Consider the following 24,116-nt stretch of genomic DNA (forward strand, 5'->3'; position numbering starts at 1 on the left):
CTTTTAATGAGAACACTGCAGACAGAATTGAAGTCCATTTAAACATGGTACAGCACTGACCATAGTAAAACATTTAAAAGGTAAGAAATCCATGCCATGTTAGGGCCCACTTTTTCATATTATTATTTTTTTAAGATAAACAAGCAAGATGATGTTTACAAGTGAAAGAGGGAAATAAAACAGACTATTAAAAAACTATAAACTAATTTGCATTTTTTTAATATTATATAGATTTAGCTTTTTTTTTCTGATGAACCTAAATTTCTTTAACAATCAGTAGTGACAGACCCAGTACAGCCCACACTTGTAAAAGAAAGGATGAGCACTAAAGCTAGTAGTATTGAGATCAAATTTTTCACAAGACCAGGCCTGACAACTCTGTCCACAGTTATATTTGCAGTTCTGTACTCATAAAATTATCTTTGAAATGCATACAAATGATTTATTATGTGATACACAAACATTAGAGTCAGTATTATCTTCCAGTGCAACTCTGGACCCATTTGTCCATCAGTCCTCCCTTTGCAATGGACCCCATCCATTTCTCTGGTTAAGCTCTGCAGGCAGAATGTTGGCCAGTGTTTAAGTCAAATTACATAATCAGCTCAGAGGTTTTCAGAGCTAGTCATAAACTAAAGTTCTTGAGAAACTAACTTCACTGTGCTGCCAAAATACATATTCTATACAGAAAGAGCTCTGATAAAAGATTACTTTCAAGAATTTAAATTCATGGTATCAAGGGAGAAAAGTCTTCCAACATGTTTGGTCACCCAGACACACCAAGCTTATACAATTTATAGATACTTTATATCACTAGCTAAATGACTGTTACTATGTATCACAGGTCCAAAATGGGCCTTGGGCGACCAAGGAAGAAAGCATGCGTGCTCTACACAGAGTTTGAGGTAAAGTAGCTACTTCGTAAAAGACTCCTAACTGTATGCTAGATTTGTAGCAATAGCTACATTAAGCAAGCTATCAGTTGTACTGAAGTTAGATGAATGTAACTAAGAGCAGAATATTACTCATGACATGAAATGCTGGCAATCTATTCTAACTGGCCATGCTTCAGGAAAGCATTTAAGTATGTATTAAGGGGCTCCCTTTGCTGGGAATATCTTCCTGAATTGAGTGTTAGTGCTTTGTGGAGTTAAGGGCCAGGCAAAAACGTGCATTATTCCTTTTTGTGCACAAAAATGTACAAATATAGACTGCTTAGAGAACTGATGCATTCAACTTCTCTATCATTTAAGAGAAAAAAGAACGGAAAGTACTCAGCAAGTACAGGAATTCAATGATTTACATATCCATTGACAGTTACACCTGAAGTTAACAATGAAGCTACTTAGTACAGACTGTTCTCTGCAAGGCAGCAACGAGGAAGGCACAACGATATATCTTGGAATAAAAGTACATTTACAAGAATGAATATGGGAAATGTATTTTTGTCTCATAAAAAGCCTTAAAGAATATACATTTTGGAAAGTCTGAAACACATTCAATCTTATAAAAGGATCTCAATATCCAAACTTTGTAGGTTGAAAAGATCTATTTATTTAAGGAATTACGTAGAGGAGTTTATGTATGAGTGCTGCTCTGAAAGTAATGGCTCCTATTTTATTATGTTGGCTCACAAAGTAAAATTGTGTCACTGAATTCCTCCACGTGGAAAAAACTGCATCCATTGAGATTCATCAGTATTTGCTGAATTTTTATGGAAACCAAAGAATGGACGTAAGTACAGTGAAAGTTGGACTGTGTGAGCAAAATTTTCCTAGCAATGACACCATCATAGCAGCTGTGAAACTGGTTCACCTCTGCTACTGCAGGTTTTTATAAGCACTACATGCAGGCTGTTATTCATATCCAGCAAAAAAAGCGCAGCTAATGGTGGTGACTATGTTGAAAAATTGTGTTTTGTTGCTGAGAATTTATTCTATTAACTAGTCTTATTACACTCTTTGTTCTGATTTCCATGGAAATAAATTGAAGGCATTACTTTTGGAGCAACTCATGTGTTTCATTTATATGCTCCTTACACTACCTCTTCTCTGAAAGCAACACTACACAAGCTGGTTTCAAGAAGAAAGAGTTCTTCATATTCCAATTTTAGCATCACAATGCACAATGTAGCATCCTAAGCAAGTCTAAACCAAAAATCTTCACTAAAGCATCTTCAAAAAATCCAGTTTATTATTCTATTTTATTTGCACTTGCTTTTATGATATTAACAACATACCATTTGGAGCACATACTACTATAAGATCTAGAAATTTAACATGTAAAATAATTTTTAATTATTGGAAAATAATTAAAACCATCCTTTCATTCCTCCTTTTTATTTATTTTTTTCTTCTCATATATTTTTTTTTCTCCTACAGCAGAAAAACAGAATGCTCAAATGAATAAAATTCACAGGAAAGAAGCACTATTCATACCCCAAATGAAATGTTTCAGGAAGACCAATCAAAACTAAAATTTTAAATGGAAACATAAAAGCTAACTTCTGGACAAGTCCAAGCAGCAAGAGATAACATTTGTCTAAAATTTAGTGGTCCCCATCTCATCTTCATTCTACTTGAAAAACTGCCAACACTGTTAGCATCAATGCAAAAATATTCTGCAACAAATCACAGAAAATACTCAGTTTTATTTATAGTGGTGAAGTTAATTCCAAAAAGCTAAAAATATCAAAAGGAACACATATTTCTTGTTAATATTTTTCTGAAAAGCTGCTCACTATAAATTGCAAATAGAGATATCATTTTTTGACCTATCTTATCAGTTTTATACATGCTATCAGCTACCGAACAAGTTTGATTTGTTTGCAGCCCTTAAGAATACATTTTTCACTATACATGCCCTCTTATGCCCTCATGACCTGCTGTTTTTGTTCTTTTGTTCTTTTGCTCCTAAGCCCTCAAAGGCTTAAGAAGAGGAATTACTGCAATGTAGAAATTTCACTTAAAAATCATTGTCCTTCATGTCTTAAAAAATAAACCTCAGCCTCACTAAATATAACTAAAAGAAATGTAACCAAATGTTTCTGTCTAATGTAAGAAGCAAGTGCCTAATTGCTCCCAATTTGTCTCTACCCTATAGCACTTCTGGTGCAGAGGAAAAAAACAGAAGTTTTTAATTTAGAAAGAATGTATTTTGAATTCTAGATCTAGTTCCCAGCTTTTACAATTACTTAATTTATGTGTGTTCTATGTGACAAGTGGCCCAGTTGCATCCTAGTACTAGGACAATGAAGTAACCCTGCACATCTACTGATCAATCCAAGATCTCACCCCCAGGTGGTTACTGTCTCTCATTTCTACAAAATAAGTCATCACTGCCAACATACACACATTTGTTCTTCTGCTAATATTGTTCTACAGCTTAAATAGATACTCCTGCTTTTGCAGTGCTTTTCTCCTTGAAAGGAAAGAAAGAAAGACAGCATAAATTCTTTATTCTGTAAGCCCAGATAATCAGATTTTTTTTATACTGCCTTCATAAAATAGGCTCTGTACTTCCCCTACCCATCTTGCACCTCTTCAGAACTCATGTTTCGATCATAAGTGACCAAAGCTACAAACAGAATTCCAGATTAGATTCTGCTAGCATTGTGTTCATTGACTTTAATATTTTCCTTTCTCTCTGAAAAACATGGTAAGACATCATGATATATCTTTACACTTGCCTTTTTCATTGCCATGTCACATTTGTGGCGTTAGTCAGCCTGAGACTAATAAAGCCAGATCTCTCTCTTCCTTTGACACTTTCAATTATAACTCCCAGCTTATAACACGAAAATCTTATCAGTTCCTAATTAGACTTTGTACTACACAATTTTGTTTCATTCACCCTTGCTTCTCTGACTTGCCCGATCTGACTTTCCTGTCTTCTTCTATCAGCCAGCTTCACAGCCTTTGTTTTTATACTCAAAGAAATATTTCCTACTGCCTCCAAGTTAAGCCACAACTCAATAAAAATGTCTTTCAGCAGTAGCACTGATCTGAATTACACTAATTCAAAAGGGGGAGAAAATGCTATTTTTTCAGCCAAGTCGGCTTCTCTACACAGTTTATCATACAAGTTCTTGTGCCAACAGTCAGCATCAGGGTGAAAGCAAGCCCAGAAATGAAGGATGTGCTTTTTTCAACAGCAATGTAATCTGCAGACACTTCAGAGGCATTACCCTGCAGTTCTTCACTAGCCTCAGTCTGTCTAACAGCTGATTGCCAAGGTCTTCTCTTAGCCATTAGCCTTTATCTTTTCCCGGCTGCAGCATCTGTTGGCTCCATCGCTCATTGTACTCTTTCAGGATGTTGGGAAAGGTAGACCACTATTTGCTTATTGCCTATACAGAATATCAGCAGGCTTACAGAGCTGAGTAAAGGGTCAGGGGGCTAGAAGAGTCTACGAGGGCAACAGGAACAAGCAATTGCAGCTGGAAGAACTGCAGCAGGTTAATCTGCAAATGACATCTCCCAGTGTGGTACTGTGTCACTCAAGGTACAAGAGCTTGTTGCTGACAAAAGAACAGATCTTCTTCCCCCATCCCTTTCACTTCTTCCAGCCATGCACTCCTTCTCTGGACACTGCTCAGTCATTTGGAACTCTATTCACCTTAGAGCAATACAAAATACCCAAAATACAAGTGACTACATGCCTGTAAGTTAAGTGATGGGAACACTTAGCAAGGACTAGAAAAGGAAGGAAGTGACATGAAACACACCAGGAAGCTTTCTGGTGCTGTGTAAGCCCCGTTTTGAAACCACAGCTTTCATTTTTTGCTGAGGAAATCCCAAGCAGACAAGCGCTACTCTTGACAATGGTTTCTGTTGTGTCCACTCTCCCTGAAAAGAAGACATTTAAAAATTTGCTCCTCATTCGACTTAAATGCTATCAGCTAACAAGGGTCCTTCATTCTAACAGGTCATACATCAAAAACATACATCCTAGCAGGCTCTAATATCTCTCTATTTTAAACAGGTTTAATACTGTTTTTTTTCACCTGCATGACTGGTATAGCTGAAAATAATTAGACAAATAAAACAGATAATGCTTAGGTACTTTAAAGAAAGGTTTGGTTTTATTTTCAATATACTTTTGTTAAAATAATAAGAAAAACTGAACTAGTAAAAGTATCTTTATTCTCAAAATCTTCACTACTGTTTTTCTTTTCCTAAAAGAACGTCACTTATCTTTCTGCAACTTTCTTCCCTAGAGCGACTTTACCTACTGACTTTCAATAAAAATGAGGAATTAGTAATATTAATAACCAGTCACTGCATTTGAAATGCTGACTATAAACCAAGTGGTATACTAGTTGGTGTTAAAAACATTACTGTAGATTTCAAACTAACTGCTTGAAGGGAACTTAGAAGTTGGGAAGACTTAAGTAATTAACTCCGCCACATTCCACAAAGTGAACTTACTGTAGTGCCAAATGACTAATGGGTCCATTAGAAAAGTTTAAGAAAAGATACTCCTTTTCTTCAGCTGAAGCACAGAAGAATAATATACATATACTAGAACCCCACCTTGCCATATTAAAATAGGCATTCACAATCCCACAGCATTATAGTGTGGGCATACTTGCTGACACAGAAATACATCATTAAATGAAGTGTCTTGTCCAAATATTTATGACTTCATTCGTTATTTGAAAAAACTTCTCCTTTAAAAATCATGAAACATTAATGAGGACAAGAGGCAGTGGAGTGAAAAGACTTGTGAAAAGGGCTCTATGCTCAATTCAAGGTAGCAACTGAGAAAATTTCCCACAGTGATTACATGACTGGAAAAGAGAGCAGGTTCTGACACAATTAACCTTTTGGCCATACAGAAAAGTTCTTCAAAAATAAGTGGCATTTTCCTGAAAGCCAGAATTTTTACATCTTGCAAACTCTGCTCCAAACAGCAATCCTTCAAAATTGCTAAGCACACAAGGTAGGTTTTTCATTTGTTTGTATATTTTCAAAATAAATATCAGAAGTACTTAAACATACTCCTAGCCTGCATATACTTTTTCTGTTTTTGGAAGCAATGATAAGAACAGACAACGTGTGCCAAATATTAAGGCAGGAACAAAAGACAGAGATAAAACAGCAGTAAGGGTGAAGGCACAGCACAGAACTTCTGGAAATTATGAAATTATCTCACTGTGGCCTTCCAGTATTTGAAGGGAGTGTATAAAAAGGAGGCAGAATGACTGTTCATGAGGGTGGATAGTGATAGGATGAGAGGGAATGGTTTTAAACTGAGACAGGGGAGGTTTAGGTTGGATATTAGAAAGACGTTTTTCACACAGAGGTGGTGATGCACTGGAACAGGTTGCCGAAGGAGCTTGTGGATGCCCCATCCCTGAAGGCATTCAAGGCCAGGCTGGATGTGGCTCTGGAAAGCCTGGTCTGGTGGTTGGTGACCCCGCATGTAGCAGGGGGATTGAAACTAGATGATCATTGTGGTCCTTTTCAATCCGGCTATTCTATGATTCTATGATCTTAGTCAACCCATCCAATGCATTTTTTTGGTGCACATGAGTTTTGCAGTTCATGCAAAATAGTGTTGTGAATGTGTGAAATGGATTTCAGGATTAAGACTTAACAAATTTATCTCCTTTCGATCCACCTAACATCCTCATGAAAAGATATATATTTCCTTCTGTTTTAACTGCAACATTCCACATTTGTGTACCAAATGCATACAACATTTCTCATGCAATAGCTATCCAGGGAGACTTTTCTTGTGTCTCAGCACACTTTTCATTTTTTTAAATTCCCTGCCTGATTACCAGCTCTGCTTACTCCCAGCAGTGCTATCTATCCTTCATCTTGCTTGTGAACTCCAAATACGATCAGGGGGAATAAAAGACTTGCTATCTTATTCTTTTGTTCATTGTTGCAGGAAAAAAGGCTCAAGACTGGTTCCTAATATAATGACACATTTTGAGTATTCCATTTGGTAAATTCTAAATCATTTGTCTAAACTTCATGTGTCCTTTGCTTAGAAATCAAATTTTCCTTTACATATATAAAACTTATTTACCATTCTCATCTCGTACTGCAGCTTCATCTTTAATTTGTTTTTAAAAGAAAATTGTTAAATTGCACAATAAGAATTCTGGAACAAACTTTAGCATCACGTAGAAAATATAGTGCTTAATTTTGCTTTCTGGATGCCTTTCTCCTATGACCATTTTTTACTAGCTTTAGCAATTTTTTTCTAACTATTTCATACATTAGAATGCACTTATGCCTCTGAATACTTTATCACAACCTATTATTTAAATGTAAATTAAGTTCTTCTACAAGGCATCAGAAAATAGTACTGAAAATAATGTTATAGGTCACATATCAGTATGTTAACCTAAATGACACTTCTAGGATTAGAAATACAAGAATATCATGTATTAAGTATCTGATAAGCAGTGACTATGATATCATTATAGAAAGACTGAAAGACCGATTCAGATTCAAGTTTCTGTGTAATTTGCACTGATGTACAATGTACCTGCCTGAATATGTAGTCTTGTAGCCCTACCTTGTCGCTTTAAACTTCATTAAAGACATTCATCAGACTCTCAGAACATTCCTCACTCCTCTTGTTCTGCACACTTTTTGAACATAACATACAGAACAAAGAGAGTTTGGGAGATATGAATGGCTATAAAACAAAGCAATCTACACTATAAAAAAATCTTCAGAATATTACTGGAAAATAACATTTCCTACATAAGTGTAGATATGTATGCAATCATTTGGACAACAAAATTATAATGAATATTAAAATACATGGCTATGTTTCAAATAGATGACAAAACCAGAAAAGACAAAAGAAAGCTGCTCATATAATCTACCCACAGGAAAAGCCAGAAAAGCAGATGTAGGATAAAATAGCCTTACATTTCACATAAGGAAATGAACTGTAATAAGAAATAAGAGGACAGTTTTAAAAATGTTAACATTTATAGAATGTAGATATTTTTTTCACTGCTCTAAAAACTACAGAAAGGCTTAAGTGGCTACTCTGGCAAACAATGTTGCCCAAAATAATCCTTCCTCAATACAATTTTTACCCTGTAAGGCAGCCTCAGCAGAAGACTTACAGTTCTGACATAAAAGTAAGGCTAGAAAGAAATGACAGCTCAAACCTATCTGCCCCAAAATTGGTATTTTGTAAGGCAAAAAAAAAGTCAAACAAACAAGTACTGTAACAGTTTAGACATATATGACAACTATGGCAAAGGCTCTATAAAATCTGTAAAATAATACACAAGGAAATGAACTAAACATTAAACATGGATTTTATCTATGTAAGCAGGTTGATGTTAATGATCATAAGCTATACATCTTTGTGCAAAGGTATTACAGCTCTACTCATGGCAAGCTGCCTTTGGTTCTACAATATATTTAAAAACAAATCTGAAAACATAATTATTATCCAACAATGTAAGCAGCACCACAGATGGACTAGAATGCTAAGTGTAAATTAAGTATTCAACCAGCCAATTTTTTTAAACAAAAAGATTCAGAGTCAAGAGAAATAATCATCCACTTTCAAAACAATATAATTTCTTTTCATTTGCCCATTAGGCCAATGGTTCTTTTCATAACCTGATAGAAGAACAGAAATATGAAATAGCTGTAAAATTTTTCATTTTATATTCCTACAAAATGAATCTCATTTCACACTGGAGCTTAATTTGAGAGCACCTTGTATAATGTACAGTGCCAGGATTGAAACTCAGAAATGAATTGCTAGATCAGAATGTCTTCCTTCCATGCTAATTAGAATTAGGCTAATTAAGTGTTTTCAAAGCCCTCTTGGATGTCTGCACATTTACACGGTTTTCTACTCTGTTGCATGCATGTGCCACTGCTTGGAACCAGCATAGAGGCCTATCTTCTAGGGAATTAAGACATGTTCTAATGCATACATCTATGCTTTATTTAAATTTATATTATCTTATATAAAATTTATTTATATACATATATATATACTATTGCAAGGATGACCAAGTTTAGTAACTGACTCAAGTTTCCAAGCCAGTCAAGTTGTGTAGTATGCTGTAGAAGCAGGGAATAGTAAAAACTAGAATATTGTAGCCATAAGGAATGAAACTGTAAGTGATAAAAAGATTTGAAAGTAGAATCATGAAAAAAATTCATCTTATGTCTTTTGTCTAACACAGGGTAACAGAGATGGAAAATGGAATCACACCACCTGCAGCTACCCTTTATTTTTTAAAACCAAATTCATTACAAATGTGTATGCACACACCCATACACAAAAAGAAAAAGGATACAGGTGTGCAAGAGCAGTGTTACATCAAATTGCATCCTGAAATACATAGAGTATATTAATCATTAATTAACTGTTAGAGCTGAATATTTCAAAAATAACCCCTTTCATCTTTTCTTCATACTGGACTAATTTGTCCTAACATGGCTAAAACCAAGATGCGAAATTCTGATCATAGAGAAGTCAGTAATTCACAACATTCTTCAACAGAACTGACATATTATCCATGTTTTCATTTACATATACTGCTCGTTAGTATTTAATTTAGCTTATGGGTTAGATGCTTTTCAAGAATATAAAAAGAAAGCTTATAATTGGTCTTGGAAAAGTGACCATGGTGTATACAGTGATTGCTACTATGAAAGCTGTCTTTTCACATTTTTCATGGCTTCAAGAAAATCAGAAGTAAATTTCTCAGTATAAAACTTTAATTCTGAATCCCATAATATAAAAGATTTTATTTTACCATCTATCTCAGCCCCAACAAGTATGTTTTGGAATTATTTGTCAATGAAAGTGAGAATGATCCCATGCTTCCTTGAGATGTTACCAATAGATTACTGCAAATTAGCTACCAAATAAGCCCCATGTTGCTGTTACTAAATGTTTCATTTCAAGAAGCTCTTTAGAGAGACAGTATTATCCCACTGCATGATTGAAATTCTGAATCACGCAGCATTAAAGGTATGCATTTATAGAGCCTACAAGTGCTCTCAAATACACAAACCTGCAGCCTTTCATTCTTTAAAAGCAGTTACTCTCTTTTTTTAAGCACTTTATAAAACTTATGAAAATTTTAATATTTTTAATATTCACAAGATTTAGACACAGGTAAAATAACAGAAGTATGGTTCTCAGAACAAAAAGATTTGCCATGTATTATACAGAGCTTTCTAATACTGGAGCTCTTCTAAAGGGTTGATTTTTCATAGTATGTAAAGGTTGTGACACATTTATGCTCAAACTAATACAAGTGCGGTTAGTAACTCACATTTACTAACCTACACAGAAGATACCTCACATGTCAGGAAACTTGTTTTAAAATTCTAGACTCTTCCACTTGCTTTGAATTGAAGCCAGCTAATTAGTACATCTTAGCTGTTCAGTGATTTGTGTATTAAGAAAAAAAAAAAAGAGGCTTAATTTGTTGTCATTTACATTTGCATTGAAAAGCATTTGTCATTTAGGTTGACTCAGAAGAACTATAAAAACTGTACTGAAAAAGGATAATAATTCATATTGTACCTCTTCTGAGCCAAGACCGTAAAATTTTAGCCTCCCAGGGAAAAAAAAAAAAAAAGCAATCTATACAGCATTTAAAAAAAAAAAATGTCAGCCTAATTTATAAATAAATATTTAAATGGGCTTTTGTAAATTCTGAACGAAGACGTTCCAACTTTATAGGGACAAAATTTATTCAAGGCACAGAGCAGTATGAAAATTTGCATAGAGGGACACACTGCATATTAGGTGCTACCAGTAGCCTAGGAATCTTGGAGTTTTACAGTTGTACTGAACGTGGGCAAAGAAAACATGTCATACTGGCACATGCCAAGCAGAAGTTTCTCTCATAAGTTCATTCAAGGAAGAATATTTACTTTTCAAAGAATATTTACCTTTCAAAGCATTTATCTGTGAATCATACGCTTTGCTGTACCTCTTTCTGCCTTTCCATCCGAATAAAAAGGAAGAAAAATTTACTGCATCCATGAATTCACCTTCCTACAATTTACACTGAGAAATGGGGCTGAAGCATCTGATTCTAGGACCAGCACAGTGAGGAGGGCAGGCATTGACCAGGCAGCACTCAATCTATACAGGCATCCCCAGCTGCCCCACACACACTCTGTGTGGAGAGAAGTGAAATCTGGATCAATCTAGGAACCTTGGGCTGTCAGTCTTGAACTGACAGCAGTATCTCGAGATCACAGTGGTCACGTGTTAAGAGTTGTAAAAGCAAACCACTAGCCAAGCCCAGCCCTTCCTCTGACAACCCTGAATGTGGCTGATGAAGATAATGACTTCACTGAATTTAAAAAGGAAGAAGACAGAAGCTAGTGTAAGGACAAAGAAGCTAGCAAGACAGAGACTTGAGAAGTCAGCAGGAAAGACAGCTTCCTCATGAGGGGAATGGAGGGACAGCACTGACCTCAGCTCTCTGGTGACAGCAACAGGACCTGAGGGAACAGCATGGAGCTGCATTGAGGGGGTCAGGTTGGGTATTAGGAAAAGGTTATTCACCGAGAATGTAGTTGGGCACTGGAACAGGCTCCTCGGGGCAGTGGTCACAGCCCTGAGCTGCCAGATTTCAAGGAGCATTAGGAAAATGCTCTCAGACATAGGGTTTAGTTTTTGACTTGGATTCTGTAATCCTTGTGGGACCATTCCAACTCAGAATATTCTGTTCAGGCGAAAGTAGGATTGACTACTTTATTTCAAAATTAGGAACAAGGTAGGAGAAAACAATCCTATGTGCTTTGCACAACCACATGGAAGATACCTTCGTTGACTGGAAGGGCCGGGCACCAGGAAGATGAATCAGCAGAAAGTGAAACCCAAAGCCAAAGGAAATGCATGTATAGCCAGGTTAGGAATATTCAATTAAAGTCTTTGAAGTACAGTGTAGGCAGCAGTGAAGATTTTGGCTTGTTTCCAAAAGTAGCTGCACTCACACCCAAGACACCCTCAAGAGGGTGTAGTGAAATTAATGGAATTACTAAAATCTTCTTTCCTGGACAAAAGTTAGTGCTCCTGCCTGACATATCAAGTTATCTACCATTCAGGTCACTCTTGAGGCACATTTGTTAATGGTAATACTAAGTCTCCTTTATGTTACATTCAATAGTCTCCATTCGAAATAAAAGTAGCCATGCTAAAAATATGTGGCTTGAGAATACATTTAACAAAAATGTGACAATGCATCAGCAGTTTGATTTCTCCCTCTTCGACCAGACATTTTAACTTGTTGGGTTTCCAGTTTGAACACTATAATTATTTCACTAAGGCCAAACTACCCGTGTTCTGGTTCCTGAAAGCCCATTTGGCACAGCATTTGAATTAGCAGTAATGAGCCACATACGTTCTTCCATCATCAAGTTTGTTACCTTGATGAATGTATCTCTATAGGAAAATCTGAAATGAGTTAATGTACTTCCCTATTAAAGCCACTTCAGAAGATGGCTGAATATATAGGTGGCTTATTAGCTAAAGAGAAATTCAACCTAAGGCCCAATGAAAAAATATAGATCTTTCTAAAACCTGATTTATTATAACTACTTCTTACAGCTACTCACAGAAAAATTAAATGTCAGCAAAATTAAAGTTTTAAATGATTGCACCAAAAAAAGTTAGCCCATTTTGAGGCATTTGGAATTTGCCTTTAAGGTAATGCATTTACTTGTGCTGTTTTGTGCACACAGGGCTTTCTGTGATTTTCCTGCAGTTCAACCTGGGAAGCCTGGTTAGCTCAAAAAAAAAAAAAAAAAAAAAAAAAAGATGGGAACAAAAATCAGGGCAAAATATAAGCCTTATGATAACAATTTTTTTTCTGGATAATATTATCAAGGGATTTATTGTTTCCAGAAACAGGGAGAGGATTGAAAATCGAAGGCTATAGCCTGGGATATCACTTTCCTTTTTTGTTCTAATTCTTTTTTCTATTAGCTAGTGATGGGTAAAGCATAGCTTTACAATGGTAAATAAATACATATTACTAAATGTGTATTTTCTTTACTTGCTGGCATAAATTTTGAGAGAAGCTGTTTTACAATGGAAAAAACAATGTTCCCACCAGGTGGGCACACAGAAAATTCTCTGACTTTCAATATTCAAGATTATCAAGAAGAGTTTAACAGAATTTATGACACCGAGACAGGGACTGGATTTATACAGAAACCTGATAAGTAGCGTTTTTAAAGCTCTGCAAAGATATCCCTAAAATGGTAAGTCTGACCCCTTCCTCTATAAGCATGAAGCCAGCGACTTGTAAACACATCTCTTTTACAAATACAACAAAGTATCTTCAAAGGCTGGGGATTTTGTTCAGTTCTCTTTTTGAGGTGCTTCTTTCCCCTGGGTTGTGGTTGTTTTGACTTGTCCTTCGTGATTGTGTTTTTCTATTTCTATTGAAACTATTTCCAATGGAAACTTCTCCCAAGATGTCATGATTCAAACTTGAAGAGTAAAAACAAAAAACTTTCTGCACTTAAGTTTAATCACAGACATTAACACATTTGTTTTTCTTATAGCTTTACATCTCAATGTGTACCAGCAGGATATATTTATCAGCGGGAATCTTATTTTCTCTCTAACTCTTCTGCAATATATAAGATTCTTTAAGTCCCTGTAAGACTTTGCCATCATCTGAACAGTATTTAATTGCATGTCTTCCAGCTTGAGTTCACCTTGTTTTTTCAAACACAAAACCGCAACAGAAAAACTTACTCTAAATCAGATGTCCAAAATGCTACCAAGCCCTTACTGGAATAACTCTCCCAGTACATGCTAGGATCATATCAGCCTTTTTCACAGTTCTGCAGTCCTCTCAGTTCACACTTCTTGATCAACTAGTAATAAAGAGGCACGTTTTACTTTGTCGTTTTTTTCTAAGTAATAAGCCCGCACTCAGCAGAATTGCATGTTACTGGCTCCAAATGACCCTTCATAGTAGACTACCTGGTGTGTAATCCCATTTCTATTATTAAAGTTCAAACAGCCTTTCTGAATGATATCCCTATATTTCCCTGAGCAGCTCAGCACAGGGAGAACACCCTCCTTCTCTTTTACTATCTGCGTTTCACCTTCTCCTCACAGTGATGTCATCATAACAGTTACTTGGAACTGAAATATTTTTTACATTATTCATTCTATATTCCTACCGAAATTTTTAAGTTGAGTTATTGAAGACTGTAAGTTCCTCTTTTCTGGAAAGAAGGATTAGAAATTCAATTAATAACTCTTAAGTATCTATCACTTTCAAAGACATTTACCTGGTTCTCATCACGTAAACAGACTCTCTTGCTAACAAAACAGATGTTAGCATCTCCTAAGAATTCCTATTCCAGTTATTTTATTAAAAATGTTGATTTCTTTTGCAGTAATGGGAGAAATTGAACACTGTATCACTCTTTTGGAAACACACTAGGTTAGACCATAAAAGAAATTGCCAGTATTTCCAAAGAAATGAAGACATCATTTCTTGCTACAAAGATAAATTTAAGGATAATGAAAAACAACAATGTTTTTAGTTTACCTTGAAATGTGTTATGAACCCTTGCAAAAGGACAGTAGAAAGCAAGTACAATTAGTAAAGCATTGAAACAACGCAAATATTTGGGAATGTTAAAAAGTGATATTTCTTAGCTGAAACAACTGTATTACGACATCTTTGTAATTTCAATACATGTATTTTCCTTCACCCAAAAGTCTTCGCCTAGGTCAAGACTTTGCCACAGCTGTCATTCTCTCCCTCGTAAAATAGTCAAGGATTTAATGAGAAAAATCTGTATGAGACTGGATGAGAGAAACACACACATAAACCTCCTCAAAGCATATTAGTTTTTAAAGAAGTACCATCTCCCACAATAATACATGAACTATGCAGTGTACATTAAGAATAATCACTCATCAGATACATCAGACACACACAAAAGTTTTGACAACTTAAAACTTCTCATTTCAAATTAATTTAAATCGACATTAATGCTCACGAGGTATAGACTCTATTTCTACTTTCACAGGAAGTTAATTTTGTATAGTAGTCTTGTTATGGTCACAAGACTTTACAGAGTTACAGGTTTGGAGGCCCTTAAAACAGTAATTTCTGTCTTTGTCATGTTTTGGTCTACTTAACTTGACAAAGAAACTAACTTATAAGCTAATGCAGACATAGGAAACACTGAATAAGAACATTAACTGACCACATACTTAATTTCCCTATAGCTCCCTGACATAGCTATCTGTCAGATTACTACATCTCTCTGACACTTGCAGCTTATTTGTGTGCAGTTTTCATTTGTAAGGAACAGTTTGGCATCAGCTCCACATGATCAAAGCACTTACACTTTTTAAATACATATCACCACAAACCAGACTCTTTTGCTGGTACTAATGCAACCCTTTACTTCAGAGCATTCGAGAGTATGTGATTTATAAGTGAATTTTGCATTTGATTTTTAACGTAGGGATTTAGTCAGTTCTTGACTAGAATACAGGCGCCATTCATATGGGGGAAATATGCTGACCCCGGTACAATGTAAGTATGTTTGTAGGGTTGCTCTCATGCCTTAAACTCAATATAGGAATTTTGCCAACATAAGCTTACTTTCTAAGCAAGGGTTTGGTCAACTGTTGAGTCCATGGCCAACTTCACAGCACTATTTTAGCCATTATCATCATTTCTTCCTACATCAAATTAACACAACACATCGTTTCATCAAATGAAAATCAGAACTCATGTTTGATACTATCAGAACATTTCACTGTATTTTGCAAGTGTCCTTACAATACAGGCATGCAAAGTGCAGGACAAAACATTTGCTATCCCTATTTTACTTATTAAAACTTTCTATTCTTTAGCAGGAATGAAAGAAAATAAAATGCATAGATATATTCCCCTGAAATATTAATAGATGCATACACTTTTATCACCATGCAATACAATCCTCTTAGATTGTATTCCTTAAAGAAGTGGTGTTTCTAAGACTCTTTTGTCTCCTTCGCTTCTTTCTCAAAGCTATCATACAATTCTCAGTGTTTGAGCACCAGACTTCAAATGAGAGATCTATTCAAAACATGCACAGACAAAATAAATGGTTTCCTTAGTAATGGGAACTATGTGAAAGTCTCTGAAACAGCTCCTCCTCCAGTAAGTCATTATGCACACGATTCTTTCTATACTCAACTACTGTACCTTTACTACTATAAAGGTAACTTCTGAAACAGACCACAAAATATACTTAATGTGCACCCACCATTTTTGGCAGTCAAATCACAGAAGGGAATGAAAACATTTTCTGTACTCCTAATTAAACATTTTGGTTTTCTGATCAGTGTTGATGCATTTTTCAGTAACCTTTTAATTAATTTTCTAGATCTGCAAATTGTAAGAAATGAAATTGTGTAAGTAAACTGCTAAGAACTTCACTTTGGCACACAATTCATTTCAATAACTTAGTGTACTTGATTTGAACTATCATTAGCTAACCATATTCTGAACACACATTGCCCATATCTGCGCTTTTCCTCGTCACCACCAAAATTCCTAGTAATAATTATCACAGAAGAATCATAGAGTCATAGAATGGCCTTGAATGGGTTGAAAAGAACCACACTGATCATCTAGTTTCAACCCCCCTGCTATGTGCAGGGTCACCAACCACCAGACCAGGCTGCTCAGAGCCATATCCAGCCTGGCCTTGAAATTATCTATAACCACAGCTTGAGAATGCTACTTATGGCATGGGAAAACTACTATGAAACTTGTCTTAATCTCAAAACAAAAACAACTGAGAGCAAAATGATATTCTAGTTCTAATATTCAGCTTAATAAGCTTGTACAGATTTTTAAATCAGCAGTATGATTTATGTAAATGAAAAGCAAACAATCTAGAATTAGTATTGTTGTCCATCCATTTTTAATATTAAACTACAATAGACTATAAGAAAATAGCATTGAAGTTCCCTGATCATGTGCTACTTGTGCCACACACTGTTAAAAGAAAAAGTGTCAATCTGTTTCGGATAGAAATTCAGTTAATACTTCATAGAAAGGAAAACAGATATGAGAAAAAAAACTGAAGAAATTCCTCTTGATTAAGACACAACTTTTCACCAGCTGCAAGAATTATGACAGGCTGCAATCAGGAGGAAAGTTCTAGGCACTACCTTTAAATCATTACTGCCACCTCTTCCTTCACCAGCCACAGACACAGACAAACTCAGGCAGCCATGGCACTACAAGGTATATCCTATGCATGCATAAAGTCTCACGAACACCAGGCAGATCCTCATGAAATTGAGAAGGGAATCTCAGATTTAAAAAACTACCATTTTGAAGATCCCAATAAACTATGTCCAACTACTACAGATTACAAAAATTGAGACATGATCACAAGACATAAAGCATAGATGAAATCTAAAACTGAAAGCATACACTGAGGTTCAAAACCTCTTCACAGATCCCATAATTCATCGATCTAATCCAGCTGCACAGAACTCTCTAGCTGTTTTTCACTACTCCATCTTCATTAAGATTCCTACGCAGCATAGCGAGGTGGTGGTTGCTACGTGTGACTCATTTTTAGCTTTCAGAGGATGCTGCTATGCCAGAGATTCCTGCCTATGTAAACAGATCCAGAGACAAAAATTAGAAGAACTTTGATATTACTCCAAGTTGGACCTGACAGGTGCCAGTACGAAAAAAAACACTAAGATTTTTTAGACTCATGCTGTTCTTCGGAAAGGCTCACATAGTACTGAGACCTGTAACAAGGAATCATACTTTAGTATGTATTAGCTTGTATTTTCTGTTTCATAGAACATAACTGCTACATGAATAAGCGAACTTGCTAGAATATGCAAAATTTCCTCCTTCACCAAGATAAGCATCGGCTGATCATCACTGCTTTCATTCATCCACATCATGTGATTGAATTTGCCTGTACTATACAGCTCCTTTTACTAAGCAATTCCAGTTTTGCCAAGCTGTAGAGCATCTACTACCTACATAGCTTTCAATGTAGTATCTAGTGCTTGTGTAGATGTGAACTTATTCTTATGTGAAATTATTTATAGGTTCATGGCCTAGGTTTGTTTCCATCTGCTTTATTCCTATCAATACTAACTCTGAGGTCTAATAAAACAAAGTTGCTAGTGGGTTAAGTAAGGTGAGCACAACACTCTCCATTATGAAGTACAAACTAATTTAGAAGCTCAAACTAATTGCTGGCAATAAGCCTTCCATCTCAAAAAAATATATGTAAAAATAAAAAATAGACAAAGAACCAGGTTTGAAGCATTGCTTTTGCAATGAATAAATGGTTCAATTGCAGAGGGAGACGCATTAACAGGAGTTACTATCGTCTGTATGGAAGCATAGCCCTTAGGAAAATGTCAATAGTTAGTTGCCATAATATCTAAAAAGGAATGTGACAGTGTCAGGTTAATGCCCTTGCATAAACAGCACTGAATATGCTGCTAGGGTTACAGGAAGCAGCGGCCTTTTTGTCTCTCTTTAAGGCACATCATGCATGACAACTGGCTATAATTATTAAGTCAATTAATAAGTTCATTGATGAAGTCACAAGATAGATTTTCTTGAATCTGAACAATTCCAGCATTCATCCCGAATGGAACATCCCCCCACGTCACATGGCAGATCCGAGAGGAGAAATGTTTTGCAGAATGGGTGAGAATTCATCTGTCAAACGTCAGCTCCCTCCTCTTTTGCTCTAAGGGATATAGGAAGGAAGAGGGCAAAGAGTCGCCACTTCACCCTTCGGTTTGTCACTGTGGTGCCTCAGAAAGTAAATGTAAATGCCTCAGAAGGGGCAAATGTATTCATAATTGATAAAGCTGCTTAAAATGCATCTGCTGCTTTACATGTGGACATAATCAGTGTGGATAAGCACTTTTAGAAGAATTTTGTAATTGCTAATTTTAATATAAAGTGTTTCATGTTAGAATTTAAATCAAATACTTGTGTTTGTGTTTTTTTTTCATTTAATTGCACAATATTTGTTCAGTTTTAAACTGAACAATTTATATTAAACATTTGCAGCATTTTAACTACAGCTGTGTTATCTGAGACTAAAAATACTAGAAATGGTCCTCAAATCCCTGAGCCACAATAAGCCTACAGGATATAAAAGGCCAGAGATGCTCCATCCTTCACCCTAATTAAAACAAACAAACAAACAAAACAAACAAACAAACAAACCAAAAAAACCACCAGAAAACAAAAAACAAGTTTTGAAATCTTATTTCAATTTTAAAGTTTTAAGAAAAATGCTGGTATAGAACTGTTGTATTTTAATAACTAAGGCTTTTATGCATCACACTAATTGTCCAGATAAATAATTACTTATTATCATGTGGACCCAGTATCAGATAAAATGCATGCAAAATAGATACCTGGAGCTAGCATACATTACTTTCATCATATCTCCATCAGTCTGAGATTTTTTCTTTCTATCTTGTAACATAAAAAGCTATATATATAATTCTGGTGAAATAGATTACACTGCTATTTTAAAACCACCAAGCATCATACTGAAATCAGCAGGAAAATAACTTAATGAATCCTAATCATCGTGATTGTATTGTTACAAAAGGTATTTTTCTGCAGCAGATAGTTTGAAAAAAAATTATTTCTTTGCATCAGCTAAATTAAAAAATTCAATTATTTCACTTTTTTATGAGACAGAACTTTATTATGATATAATAACATTTTAACTAATATGTAAATGTATGCCTATCAAGGAGGTATTTTAATTGCATATATACTCTATCATAAGAACTCACTTTCTTTATGCAAGTATACTTCAACTGATTTAATTATTTAGCCTTCTAATTACACAGTCCATACCAATCAACCAAAATGAAGCACTTACATAATCTTAATTTCACATGTCAAATCACTGAATATGATTTTGCATGATTCTCATGCTAACTAGAAAGCCAGATTTTGAATGAATGATTGTGAGTATGCGAGGTTGGGGCAAAACAGAAGAAATCTTTATGTAAAACAGCAGCAGTCCCTTTACTCCAGATCTTAATTTTTCCATGGGATGAGATCAGAGAAGTAGGGACACCTTGTCAGTTTTAAAGGAACTTTTCCCCTTTTTCAACTCTGTCCAGATTTTATGCAGTTCTTTTATCTTTCCTTTTAACTTCCTTCTTCTCATCCCCCTGCCCAACCTATGCGTGGAGCAGAGGTTTATGTACTTTGTCCAGGGCCAGGTGTGATAATACATGGCTGGAATAAAGCAGGATTTCCATTTTTCCTATGGGATGCAGCATAGCAAGCAGTCTCGTTTTTCCTGCTTTTGGCTGTGCTTTCTTGAAACATCCTGAGCCCCGTCTCAGCAGAACAGGCTCTTAAGATGAGCAGCATGGAATGCTCATAAGTTCACTTTGGGAAGTTTACAACAGTTTGCATCTCCAGCTTGTGGTGCAGCACAAGGCATAAAGAACTGGAAGGTAGCTAGAGATGCACTGGCCCCAAGTGGCTTTGTTATACTTCTCTAGTTCACTTTAGGGGGAAAAAAAGGTCCATAATAAAGGAATGGGAGAAAAAAGAAGGGCCACAGGCCTTCCACCCACCCTAGAGTACTATATGTATTTTCCACCTGTCATTTAAATGCTCGTACTTCATGTATGACATATTCTACTCAGATGCATTTATGAAAACTGGATTGCACACGGTTTTAAAGAATAATAAAGTCGTACCTTTTACTTATGCTAGTTGCAGTATTCAAAAATTAGAGAAGAAGGAAAAAAACGCTGTTGCTTTATTACAGCCACAACAACGTAAGTACCAGTGAGTTAGATTATACAGTATTTTTCCCTAGCCAATTATAAAAATAAAAAAAAAAGAAATACATTTAAGAAGTTGCCATTGCATTAATTCAGTTTACGTAGTAAGTGATTTTGTGAAGTGTAAAATTATTTTCTGACAGAATAAAAACAAAAATAATGCAGTCCACGATCTCACAGTGAATCAAAATGAAATAGAGTTTTCATAAAATAGTAAACATTTCATAATAGAAATGTGGTGCTATTGCTGTTGCAAGAAGTACATTAACATTGTTTGCTAAATATTTAGAAATATTTCATACTGTTATTAGAGAGTATGGAAAAAACATAGAAGTGTGAAATGTGAACCAAATTTCCCTGTGCTCCACTAGAGGGTGGCCTGTGTCAATCAGGGCTGGAATGCTGAATTCATGCAAGACAGCCAATATTTTCTCAGTTCCGACCTGTTGACAAACAACTCTTTGCATTTTGCTATTGCCAGTCTTCCACTACCAAATAATTTCCTTCATAAAAAAACAGTATGCATGACAAAAAACTTCTCCTAACGGCATCTCGCATTTGTTGTTTTTTATACCTCGAAGGGATAATAAATTTCAGTATAGATTTCCCTTAAATTGATAAAAGATTTTTTAATTACTTCATGATGTTTGAAACCTCCATGGTTTGTATGCCCTTTGTTCACACAGGAAAAAGATAAAAACTGAAACCAAACAACATGGCACAAAGAAGGGAGAAAGGAAAAGCAAAGGAAGAAGGAAGGCTGGAAGGGAAAAATCTGCGTAGCCCTTTGTTTACATACTTGGATGGCCACAGAGGAGACAATCAGGTAGAGAGACGTTGAAGGAAACTGATAGTATTTCACCAACCCCTTCCACAATTCATTCTTGACTTTCCTTGTTTCTGAGAAAGGTGTGTTATTACTCTTACTTTCTGTTAATAAACATGCAAATATATACATATATATTTGTAAGTAACAAAATTTGGAAAAGGAGTATGAAAAATCCTTTACTTAAGCTAAAAGTAAAAGCAGCAAAATGATGGCAATTTTCCTGAATGGTTCCACAGACAGCATCCCTTGAACTGCAGTAACCTCTGCAGAACTTCAGTGATCTCTAATCAGTTGTTCCCAACACAGATAACATCCTTACATAGCCCTAAAAATAATAAAAATAAGGAATTTAGACCTTCTGAGCTGTTCTGCGAAAACACGAACCACGTCCTGTAACTCCCACAAATCGGAAGAGGTGTCTGGGAGCATACAGAGGCTTGTTTCGTGCATCCGTCCCTGAAGCATCAGTGTCACGTAACAGACAGCTTCCCACGGCCAACCAGGCTGGCGCAGCCGCGCACTACGCTGCAGCTGGGCACGCCGGAGCACTGGCTCCTCTCTGGGGAGTGGAAGGGGCTCAGTTATTAATGACCGCTGAGCAGGCAGCACCATGTCAGAGTGACAGCCCAGAGGGCGGACAAGGCACCGCTAACCACCATGGAAACAAGGAGAAATAAGAGCTAGCGAGCAGCGATCCCTCGCTCCCGCTCCCCCCGCTGGATTGCGAGCCTCAGCCAGGCAGGCAGCAACAGCGCCCTGGCAAACATAAGGGATCTCAGCTGGCAGCACAGAGAGTCTTTCATGCTGTAGGATATCGATAGATACATCTCTGTATTATATACCATTAGACACACACCCACACATACACACACGTATTCAGACTCTGGCTTTAATACAAGTATGTGGTTGCCTGAACCGAGGATCAAAATTACTGAGATGCGAGAACTCCTCCAGCTCTGAAACTATTCCTATCGAAAGGTAAGTTCCTCTTTAAATATCTATCTTGTCCTTATATCTTAACATGTGAACTCTCTCTTCTTTTTGTAAAGTTTTATTAGCATATTTTCACATTTTACTTTCTGAACAGAAATGCAAATGCAATTTGCATTTTGTGCCGGAGATAATCTAAATATGCTTGTGAGAGTATATGAATTGTGCATTTGTTAGCTTGAAAGAACATCAAAGGGTACCAAATCATAAAGGGAGAACGTTCCCCCTGATGTTTCAGTTGCAAAATCAAATTACACAGTTGCTCTGTGTTTTGAAACCAATAAAACAAGACACAGGACAGCCTCCTTTCTTCTCACCAGGGCTAGGATTAAGGGAAATGCTGTTTATGTCAGGACCTAAAGCCCACAGAGTAGCAAGGCTGAGTGAGCATATCACAAACAGTTATTGAATTTCTGCCAGGCTACATCTTAAGGACTGTGGCAAATGACTTCGCTTTAAAAACATCCCCTTTTCAGTCAGAAGGGACAGTGTGAATGTCTGATTACTGATGCAGCTGGAACGGACGCGCTAGGTAAAAAGGATCGCATTAAGCAGAAGAGTTCTCATCTTCTTTGGTAATTAACAGGATCACAGCAGGGTGCCTCCAAAGTGTACTTTCATATAAGGAGACTGTTCAAATTCATCACTGTAAAAGCTGTGCCTGCTTTAGCATGGGAAGGCATGAGACTGTTTATCTTTGCTTTCCCTGTCTTTGTGTTCACATGTCTAGTTTTGAGTTTTTGCCCAGCACTGCTGTTCAGAAAGAGAAGAACCCAAGACAGGGAGGCTGAGGGGGCAGTAAACGTGTCTGGGAGAGACCAGAAAAAAAGACAGCAATGATTAATAATCACTTTAATCAACATAAAATTCCATGCTAGCAATATTGTTGCCCAACGTGTTTGTATTTATGTATGTGTCATTTCTTTTATGCAGTATAACAGTATCCTAGTATCCCTTCAGATGAAAACACATTCAGTGAAGTCCATCAGAATGGATCTGTGATTCATGCACCAGTGAAAGCCAGAGAGATTTTAGTTTACACCATGAAAAAGACAGGTTAGGTATCTGCTGCATGCTTCAAAGTGAAGAAAAAAAAATAAAAATCTGTAATATTCCTGCATGTTTTCATTTGCCTTTTAGAATGCTATGCCTGCATTATAAACAGCTCAATAAACAGATTATTTCCTCAACCTCCCCCCCTTTACCACCACTCACCCTGTGCACCTTGCAGAACATCATAAAGAACCTGTTCTGTTGCAGCAGAACAATTATTTATTTGTAATTTCCGTTACTGTGTTTTCAGAAACAAACACTGTGAAACAGACAGCCAATGGCTGTAAGCCTGCCACCTTCCCAAAAATGTCAGGAAATGGGTAGCTTAACAATATGTAGAGTAAGAAGTCAATTAATTCAGCTGACCTTTGTAAATGGTGACAATAAAGCAGCTCTGACAATATGCCACAGC

At 36.2% G+C, this 24,116-nt stretch overlaps 2 protein-coding genes across 3 annotated transcripts in view; one reads left to right on the forward strand and one right to left on the reverse strand.

Moving 5' to 3' along the window:
* Positions 1 to 24,116, reverse strand: part of IMMP2L (inner mitochondrial membrane peptidase subunit 2) — a 446,117-nt gene that overhangs the window by 202,600 nt on the left and 219,401 nt on the right. The window lies entirely within an intron of this gene.
* Positions 22,080 to 24,116, forward strand: part of LRRN3 (leucine rich repeat neuronal 3) — a 36,510-nt gene continuing 34,473 nt past the window's right edge. The window contains exon 1 of the mRNA XM_052667951.1: positions 22,080 to 22,639. The gene's annotated coding sequence lies outside the window, so the exon portion shown is untranslated. The remainder of the gene's footprint in view (positions 22,640 to 24,116) is intronic.

The sequence above is a fragment of the Tympanuchus pallidicinctus genome, unplaced genomic scaffold, assembly GCF_026119805.1.
Source record: "Tympanuchus pallidicinctus isolate F22 unplaced genomic scaffold, pur_lepc_1.0 scaffold8, whole genome shotgun sequence".
NCBI lineage: Eukaryota > Metazoa > Chordata > Aves > Galliformes > Phasianidae > Tympanuchus > Tympanuchus pallidicinctus.